This window comes from Solanum pennellii, chromosome 2 (genome assembly GCF_001406875.1).
Source record: "Solanum pennellii chromosome 2, SPENNV200".
Classification (NCBI taxonomy): domain Eukaryota; kingdom Viridiplantae; phylum Streptophyta; class Magnoliopsida; order Solanales; family Solanaceae; genus Solanum; species Solanum pennellii.
In genome coordinates, this window is record NC_028638.1 from 8,107,409 (window position 1) to 8,118,484 (window position 11,076).

An 11,076-nucleotide genomic window follows, 5' to 3' on the forward strand; every position below is an offset into this window, starting at 1 on the left:
CTCATTCAGGGAAAAACTTGCCCTTCCCGTGCCGAAAGAGAAAAGTATTGTCAGTGCAACAGAACAGAAAGCGACTAACAACAATCCAAGGGAAAATTTCACTCACCTGCCTCTAACATTACCTTTGAGTAATCAACAACCAGTGGAGAATCAGAAATTGATCAATTTAGCTTCTATTATTGAAGTGTCAGCAAGACGAGAAACTTGAGCAAGAGCAAATAAAAGCACCAGAAATTGACATAGAGGACGCTTACTTTGAAGATCCTAATGAAGTTCCTTGCCTTAACTACAGAGTTCACAAATTGTCATTTCTTCACAGGGTTAGTTAAAATGTTTGTGTTTGTGGTACCATAAGTCAACTCTGAAAGGCACTAATAAGCGATTGTTAGCACTCAATTAGAAGTTATACACAAAAGGGATATTTGGGTAAAGTATGGAGGAACTTACCAAACAGTTCATGTTAACACCTTAATGTCATCATTCCAGTACTGATTATCAATATGCAGCTCTATATATTCTCCTGTTATTGTTTTAATTTAAAGATAAACTATCAGCCGGGAAGAATAAACTCATTTACGTCCTCAAATACTCATAAATATTATTCCCTTCTTTTCCTATTGACCATTCAATTATTGAACTATTCATTTTCAACACATCTATTGATCTACAAATCTTAGTAAGATGCTGAAATGTACAGTAGGTGATACATAAATCAACTATACTATAAACAACTGGTTGTTCATTAACAGGCTCTCACCACAGTCACCAAAAAATAAAAAATACAATGATTGAGCTCCTAGCAGGAAAAACAATGCTAGGTTCCTTTTAGAAGAAAAAAATGCAATAGACTTCTTTAAGATGTAATGCTAAAAGGGTACCTTTGAAAGTAAGGGATAGCCTAGGGGAAATGACTCCACCTCCAACCTTAAGGATGTTAGTTCGTATCACCAAGAGAAGAAAGTGGAAAACAGGGCCACTTTTGACTCCAGGTCGAGGGGTTTGTGATTGGGCTTACCATGTTAGAAAAATGCAATACGCACAACTCTGATATAAGTAAATAGCACTTTTAATTGAAGATCCTGAGGAGCAAACTTCTTACTATGGGTCAGAATAAAGTGAAATAGAGGATTAAGATAACCGGCCTCAACTACTTGTGATAAAGTAAATTGATAGAGTAATGTCTATCTGTATCAAATCAAATATAATACAGAATTAGAGAAGCAGAATAGAATTTCATGCAGGATCGTGACATCAAGTTGCTAAACATATTTCACTACCTCAGAATAGAAAGTAGTCTTTTTTAAAAGTAAGAATAAAGCATAATATGATTAGAAAATCCATAACCATCTCACACTTAGTACCAAAGAAACAGTTATCCAGCTGAAAATGAACAGATGCAATCAAGTAACCAGTGTGTTCTGCTTTTGCCTTTTTTGGAATACTATAGATCAAAATAAGAACTGAATTACATTTTCAAACTGACCTTGTCTATAATGATGCAAACTCTACCAAACATATTTTCTGGGACGAAATAGCACCTCAATACTTCTTGCAAGACATATCAAATAGCACATGATACTTTCAATACAGAGAAACAGATCCAAATTACATAGAGTTGTTTAAGCTGAAATAGCACCATAAATGACATCCTTAAGAAGAAGAAATTGTATGACAGGCATTAACTCGAACTTATTTCCAAGGAGATTTGCCTAACTTCCGTCATACAAGAGAATTCGCTACTCACTGAACTCTACTCTTCCCACTTTTCTACTCAATTCCAAGAAAAAACCACTAATGATATTCCTAGGACTAACCTCATCGCTTTTGTAATTAGGGATCCTGTAATTCCTTTCACAAGTGAAAATAAGAAGCCACCTAAATTCCTTACGAGTTACGACTCCAATAGCACATTTAATGACTTCAAATCACAATATATCACCTATATAGTTAACAGAAGAAAGAAAACTAACATTAAGAATAGCAGTATTTTACCACTTCAGTGGTGAATCGGTATATACAAGTTTTATGCATGTTTGACAAAACGTCTAAAGAACAAATATACAATAAGGATGTCCGTGCAGATGACGTTTTAATTTGAAATGGTATTGAATAAAGACATTGCTATAATTTACAGACAGAATTAAAGATGAGACACAGACACTCATATTTCGAAAAATTTAGAAAAATAAATGAAATATATAGAAAAATTATGTTTTAACATTTTAAGGCCACAAAGGTGAAGCCATATCAATGATTATATACCTTCAGCATCAAGCAATACGCCACACTTGGGTTATACATTGAAGAAAAGAGAAATCCAGCTAAGAGTTCACACACTTGCAATATATATTTATGAAAAGTTTAGACAAATACATCAGAAAATATTCAGATAAAATACCTGAACTTCCAATTCTTCATGCAAATAAGCCAACGTCACAATATCCAAGTTTGACAAGATTTGGTTGATCTACCACTCCCAGAAATTGCACTTCTGCTACCCATTGTTTATGACCCTACATAACAATTAGAGGATCAACACAAAACTACAGTTTGCAATAAGATGAAAATAACTTAAGTAATTTAGCTTCCAAAATAGAAGCCTACAAATTTAAGTTCGCAAAATCTAGAGAAGCAAGTCACATCAACCATAACTTGTTACCAAGTAATTCTGAAATCCACAACTTCCAACTAAAGGAAGAAAGTACAAATATTGCCAATGTTTTCATGGTGCTCGTTACACTTTACGGACATTTATGTTCTGTTTAACAAATTTTGACTTGAAAGGGGAGCTTCTCATATAATCAAATCAAGTTTGTACAAGCCATACAGAAATGATCCACATTTGGGCGACAATTAAATGATCAACTGGAAAACAAACATAGCAAAAAGTGAGTTGGAAATAGTATTTACAGCAAAGTGTAATGAGCAAACATACATGCAAATGGAACAAAGTTGGATATATTCCTCTCTTCCACAAGAAAGATACAGACATATACAGCGTACATTCTCCTGAATAATCCTATGCGGATGTAGACAAATGAATTTCAAGGGCATCAATACTTTGATCTTTTCACTAAAGATGAAAGATTAAACGCACCTACCCAAAAAAAGAAGCCAAAGTGTTGTACTGTAAGTATCATACTCCTTCACTAACATACCAACAAAAAACAGAAAAAACAACAATGAATGATGATATGAGTAATGCTCCATTACCAGAAAAAGTTGTTATAAACAGATTCACATATAACAACAATTTAACAAATAAGACCACACTCAAATAAAATGTGTGCGCATTCCATTTCAGTTACCAGTCAAACTAAACACACATTCCAAGATCAGTTATACATAATGGAGCATACACTAAAAAACTTAACTAATAACCATCTTCATTGAGTTTTTTAATGGCAACAATAGTTAATTCACCTTTTCCATCAGCAGGCTTAATACTCCCTTAGTATACACATCCAAAACCTTAACCTATTAAAATTATTAGTTGCTTGTTTAAGCTGAGGGAATGTGAAAGCTCTCAAATTCTGACATTTTCCTTCATAAACATCAGACAAGCTACGTGCAAAAGAAGTTGAACATGAAGACTTAGTTACCCTTTCTGCACCACCACCTGAAATATCTGATTTACTCTGATCTTGAAGTACCACTAGTGCTGATTTTCTTTCCCTATTTCTATTCTATCCTTGAAGTAAAAATAAACACTTCATTTTCCCCCTCTTCACAAATTTTCAACAGAATTTATACAAGTTCAAACTGGCTTTTGATTTTCTTGAAAGTCAATAGAGTAGCAAATACTTCTATGTGTTTAGTTTTAGTCATAAAGGCAACTTATGGAAGCAATTATAAGAACTAAGTCATCCATGAGTCAACAACCAGTTGAAACTATTCGTCAAAGGCAACTGGCAGAAGGCAATTATAAGTAACTAAGTCATTTTATATGGAAGTTATATTGTGAATGGGTGGAAACTATCATTTGACAGGTGTATAAAAACTCAAAGCATCTCTTCTTCAACAACACAAATCCAAAAGTGAATGTGACATCAAATACCTCTACGTGTTAAGTTTTACACTAAAAGACAACTTATGGATGGCAATTTTAAGAAACTAAGTCATACAAGAGTAAATATTCACTTGAATTATATATTGTAATATCTATCATGGATGTTTTTTGTGTTAGAATACATTTTTTGATGAAGAAACACATAATCCACATTTGAGAAAGATGTAAGGGCTGCCACAAAGGGAAGATCCATACACATATACTCTTTTGTTATAGCTCATTGAGTATGATCAAAGCTATAAATATTTTATGAAACAAAAGGTGTGTGTGTCAAAGATATTGGAATATAGCTTGAACCATGTTTTATCAATCCAAAGCAATGTCTCCCCTGCAATTTTATCACACTTGTTAATTCGTACAGTCCAAAGAAATGCAGCCACAGTCATTTAGATTAGCTCCAACATCATTTTCCTCTTTTTCTTCTTACTAGATTCAAGAACTCTTATTTTAATAGCCCTATTTTAAAATTACAAATGTTTTAAGACAACTACCAGCGCAAGTGTTTTTATGGATACAAATCAAACACTCAGACGCATCCAAATCTTATATACACCTCAATGTCAAAGTATTCAGGGTCAATTACACACCTTCTTATGTATGTTAAAGATCAATTATCATTTTAATACCGACACAAAAACTATCCTACATCTTCAAAAAGTCATCCAACCATAGCTAAATCTTACTTAAAAACAAACAAAGGGAACAACTTATGAATTATAACACTTTTATTTATTTGAATTCATCAACTTATTTGAGTGTTCCACTATCGAAACTCGAGTTCAGAGTGGAAGGAAAATGAATAGTAGGAAAAACCTCAACTCTGTATGTACGACTACATAGCAACAATCAAAGGAAGAATTTGAACAACGTGGGAACTAATAAGGGGGAATATAAGAGAAGAAGAAGCAGAAACCCGATCGTGCATAGCCGCAAGAACTAACTGAACAGGAAGGATGCAAAATTCTCTCACTGTAGTAGCAGTCACTATCACTATATACGGGCCAACATCCTTGTTATACAGTTAAAGAGGAAACTTCTCCCCAAGTTCATATCATAAGGTAATTTTGATGTAGCAGAGCTATGCAGAGCAAATAAAAATCAGAATGTAAAAGTGAAAAAGTCATATGATTTATCAAAATTCAATAAAAAGAAGTGAAGTTATCATCAATTAATACACATGTGCCAGTAATGAGATGGTTAAAATATGTAAGCAAAATAATTTCAAATGAATTTCCATTCACTAGCACCTAAGATTAGTCATCATAAAACTATCTAACTATTATTTTGTAAGAAGATAACATAATCAAACTAATTAAAATAAGATGAATGACTTACTAATTTGTAACAATGTAGATTTTTCCTTTTTTCCCGGTTCGCACAAGCATTTTCCATATCACCGATTCCATATAAACAACCAACCACATCTACAGATGAGGAACTAATAAGGGGGAATATAAGAGAAGAAGAAGCACGAAACCCGCTCATGCATAGCCGCAAGAACTAACTGAACAGGAAGGATGCAAAATTCTCTCAATGTAGTAGCAGTTACTATCATTATATACGGGCCAGCATCCTTGTTATACAGTTAAAGAGGAAACTTCTCCCCAAGTTCATCTCATAAGGTAATTTTTGATGTAGCAGAACTATGCAGAAAAAATATAAATCAGAATGTAAAAGTGAAAAAGTCGTCTGATTTATCAAAATTTAATAAAAAGAAGTGAAGTTATCATCAATTAATACACATGTGCCAGTAATGTAGATGGTTAAAATATGTAAGCAAAATAATTTCAAATGAATTCCCATTTAGTAGCACCTAAGATTAGCCATCATAAAGTATCTAACTATTATTTTGTAAGAAGATGACATAATCAAACTAATTAAAATAAGATGAGTGACTTACTAATTTGTAACAATGTAGATTTTCCCTTTTTTCCCGGTTCGCACAAGCACTTTCCATATAACCGATTCCATGTAAACAACCAACCACATCTATAGATGAGGAAGATGTTTTGTTAAAAATGACGTAGTCATTTAAACATTTTAGTGAAACACACTATAGATAAATATCGACTTGATAAAACACTGTTATTCTATATATATATAAGAAGAATTAGGGTATGAAAGGCCACAAATATCAATTAAGATTAATACAAATTAAAAACATGACAATTGCAAATCATTAAGATCAAAATAGAAACCTAACTTGAAAACATAATACATACCTTATGAAACTTATGAAGTACGGAGGGACAAGATTGGCTACTTATGAAGTTGGGAGGGAGAAGATATCCTCTACTCTTTACCATATAATTTTGTATTGTGCCTTGGGTCACTTAACTATTTCTTCTAAATGCAATTGATTTGCCATGTTTTCCTGGGTTAATGCTCCTACGAACTCTCTAACGTTATCGTGTTGTGACTGTTATTTCGATTAGAAATTTGAGCAAACATGATATTACAAATTACTTCAGAAGACAAGTAATATGTACCAAAGCTAGTATATATCAATACTGTAACTATAGATTGTGAACTGATGTGTGTTGCTCTAAATTATGTTCAAATTGCTTACCTCAGGTTGTGTCCGCTGACCTCGTACCACATTTCTATGGGGGAAATGTTTGCCCTTCATTTTTATCCAAATATGTTTTCTGATGCAGGTTGGGTGGAACTGTAAATGTGATTTGTCAGTGGATGATATTGTTGTCGTTTGCCTTTTGGTAACGTATTAAATTGGATAATTAAGAAGATGTTAGTGGGCTGGATTTGAACCATTTCGAATGGGCTGAATTTTAGTGGTTGTGGGCTGATTAATTAATTATTGCTATTTAGTGTGATCTTTTAAATGAGGGATTACTTTTATTTTGGATAAAAACACAGATTTTTATTTAATTAAAAGGTAAAATAAGAATTTTCAAATGATGGTCATTGGGGGCTGCCACATCAGCGGTTTTGGATTCACATTTATATATATATATATATATAGATAGATAGATAGATAGATAGATAGATAGATAGATAGATAGATTTCATGATGAACCCATAATTAAATTGATAACAGAAAAATATTACACCAGCCAAAAAAATAATTATTAAACTTTTTTTCCTTATTTTCTTATTTATTTTATTAATTTATAAGAATAAAAGTCACAATATTATCATTTATCGACCAAATTTTTCATATTCTATATAGAACATCAAAACTAATCCACACATTGATTTATGAAATCGCTTTTAACTTATTCACATTTCTGCAGTATTAGAATTATATAATTTATTTAGTTTTTGTACAAATTAAAATTGGTATTTGAGCTTTCTTGTTCATTATTTAAAGTTTTAAAGTATCTTTTTCTAAATATTAATTAATTAGTAAATGTTTGGATAGTATAACTACTACATTTTTTTCTTGAATTTAGAATTACACTTTCTGTACTATTCATATGAAAATTTTGTGTGGATATATAAAAAAGTTTAAGCTATTAATTTCATTTATTATACTAATTGATATGTTCTATCGTTTGCTTCGAGCCTGCCCGAGAGTGAAATTACACAAACTCTAAATTAAAATAGTGAAATAAATAATCAAATGTAAATAGTATTATATAGAGGAAATTATTGGTAAAATAACATAAATATTTTAAAACACCAGAAAATGAAATAGCAACATCTATAAATTGTATTGTTTCAAGGACAAATTATAATTCTCTTTTTTTCTTCTGGAACTAATTTTATTTTATTATTTTTTTCTTATCAATCAAATATAGAAAAATAGGATCGCGAAGCGCGGTTTAGTTAACTAACTTATAAAATAATATTTAAAACCTTCGGTCATTAAAATTAAAACACCATATTATCTTATATACAAGATTATATTTTAAGAACATTAATAATATAAAAGAAAATGATAATTATAACATCTTATCATTTATCCTTCAATCAATTATCTTTAATTTGATTTTATAATTTATCATTTTGCTTCTAGAAAGTGTTATTATTTGATATTTTTAGGGAATGAAATGAATATCAACCTACAAAATAAATTTTTTACTAAATAAGTAATCGTTGTGAAGGGATACAGAAATTTTAGAAGGTTGAAAAAAGTGAACAAATATTCTAATTATAACGTGTAGAAAGTCCATCCCTACCTTTTGGCTTTACATATATCATTTTAAAGTTCCCCATTTAAATGTATCATAAATAATTATTAAAATGGAAAAATAAAGGGAGAATGTATTATATTGGAGAACAATTCAACCTATTATATATTCTTGAAAGGGAAAAATATTAAATAAAACTATTAAGTTTGTTACGGTGTTTTTTAAAATAAACGCACCAGAGTTATGTAGTTCAATTGAAAACTACACTTCTATTTCAATTGTTGTGTCGAGAAATACTTTTATTATTTCAAGAAAAGTATTTACAACTTGCAGTTAACTTGAAAAATTGTCTATACTTCATATTGAATATGAGAAATTGATTTATTGTGTACTTATTTATATCTTTGGGATTAAAAGAGGCTCGAGTCTGATCATATTCTTCTATAGGTCATCCAACACATCTTTGAACCCATGTCAAGAGTTACTAATTCTTGTTTTCTTTTCCTGGTTCACTTCACACATCAAGGTGCGATAAACTTTTTAAGGTCTTTATGTCCTTACAATGACATATCAAATTGATTTTTTTCTTCAAGAGATGGTAGTAGAGATCTTTATGGAATTTTTTTTATTGTACCTTCAACAATTTCAGTAAAGAAAACTTGCATGAATACTCAATTAATGTGTGCTATTTAATTTGTACTAACAAATACTTATAACAATAATTTTACAGAAACATAAACAACAAATTTTAAAACATGTATCAAAAACAACAGTTAATATCATCAGTATAAATTAATGACTATAAAAATATATATCAAAATTTGTAACAATAGAATGAAACATAAAGGAAAAATCGAGCCTACTTAATGCATAATGTATGGCCCTTTAAGGAAATTACTATCCCCTAGTACCCGAGGTTTAAAGGAATAGATTCTCTCATGATGGAACCATTTTATTCACAATGTATTGATACAAAAACAATGGCGTGAGTGATCCACTCAACAAGAGCAAAGTAGACGAATATCTAATGGTGCAGAAGAAGGGTGAAGAAAAAATTCATAATTTTTGTTGTTTTAAAATGAGAGGAAATTTCTATACTAATAGACAACAAAGGATAGTGTAAACACATACTTATTGTGCCTTTTTGGAAAGGTCACAACTCTTTGAAAAAATCACAATCTTTTATAAAAATCACAACTTTTCATAAAAGCCACAACTTTTCATAAAAGTCATAACTTTTCATAAAAGTCACAATTTTCATAAAAATCACAATTTTTCATAAAAGCCGCAAATTTTTTTTAAAATTAATAAATTAAAAGGGAAACCTAGTTTGTGATGGCGTCACGTAGGCAGACCTAGGATTCTGTATGATATATTTTTATTGTTTGTATTCTTTGTATATTTGTATTTCATCTCTAGTGTACCAAACAAAACTAACGGTTTGTTTTGTAAAGTGTATTAGGAAAAATGATACATACATTAACCTTTGTATTACTAGTACCTTGTTTCGTACTCTTTTCTATTCTATGTACAACTAATGTTTGCATTAATTATACACTCGATTGTATATTAAGGTGTGCATTACTAATACCATGTATTTCTAGGTATTAGCAGTGCAGTGGTGTTAATGCATGCATTAACTCAATTGATTGTTTCTTTTATATTTTTTATCATCATTGATTGAGTTGCCTTTTATTCTTATTTTTTTCTTTCATTATTTAAGAAGTAAAAATATAAGAAATAAAAAAGTGCGAATGGAAAGAGAGAAAAGTAACAAAAAACTTAGGTTCTTTTTTCTCAAATGTACTGTAATTATTTTTTTGTATTTATAAAACGCATTGGGGTATATATGATAAATTTTACAAGAAAATTAGTGAAAAATAAAGACCATCAAAATAATAAATTCAAATTAGTCGTTGAATTAAGAAGACAACAAAAAACATGTGAGAACCGAGAAGGATCAAATACACTCCTATATGGATATTTTTTTCAATACAAAAAATTTAAAAAAAATAAAATTAATTTTTCTCAGCCTTTAGAGGAAAATGATATATATGAGTCATTTGTGCAATAACATGACATATATGAGCTGCTTTTAAAACAAGAGAAAATACATCAAATCCCCCTTAAACATGGTGTCAAAACTATGTTAGTAGTTTAACTATACGGACGTTTAGATACCCCCTTAACAATTTTGAAGTGATCAAATGTCACCCTAAGAGCTAACATGGCAAAGTGAATGTACTCACTCTCTTAAAAGCTCGTGAAATAGTAAAAATAAAAAAAAATTGAATGTTTATATCATACACATGAATTTTTATATTGGCCAATATATAAGTAATAGTTTTTAATTTTTTTATAAGTTAAATTTATAAAAAGTGTGAAATTTCTTGTTTAAAAATAATAAAATTTGTGGGTTCAATTTTTTTTTAGAAAATAAATAATCTTTTTGTTTTCTCTTTATTTTGTTGTATTCCCCAAATGTTTTTTTCCCCGTTTAAGCACTTCTTATACCTTTCTTCTTTCAAATAAATCATTTTCCTTCAAGTTATCTCTCACCTCACTAGCCATTCATCAATCTACAAAATCCAACACCTAATTGAATGTGAATTTCTTGAAATTTAGGTGACCCATTTTTTTAATTCAATATGGAAAAAAAAAGTGGGTCTATCAACTTTCTTATACAACCTTCATTTCTCATTTGAGTTGATAAGAAAAAAATACTTTTTAAAAAAATCATTCTCCAATGACAAATTTGTAGGAGAAGGTTCGAAGAAGAAAAAGTACAAATGTTATTTTATTTTTTAAAAAAATGATGAATGTTGAAGAAGAAAACAACTATTGAAGGCCGAAAATGGCCGGAAAAAAAAAGTCGATGAAGGTTGATATGATGAAAATCAAAATAGAAGAATT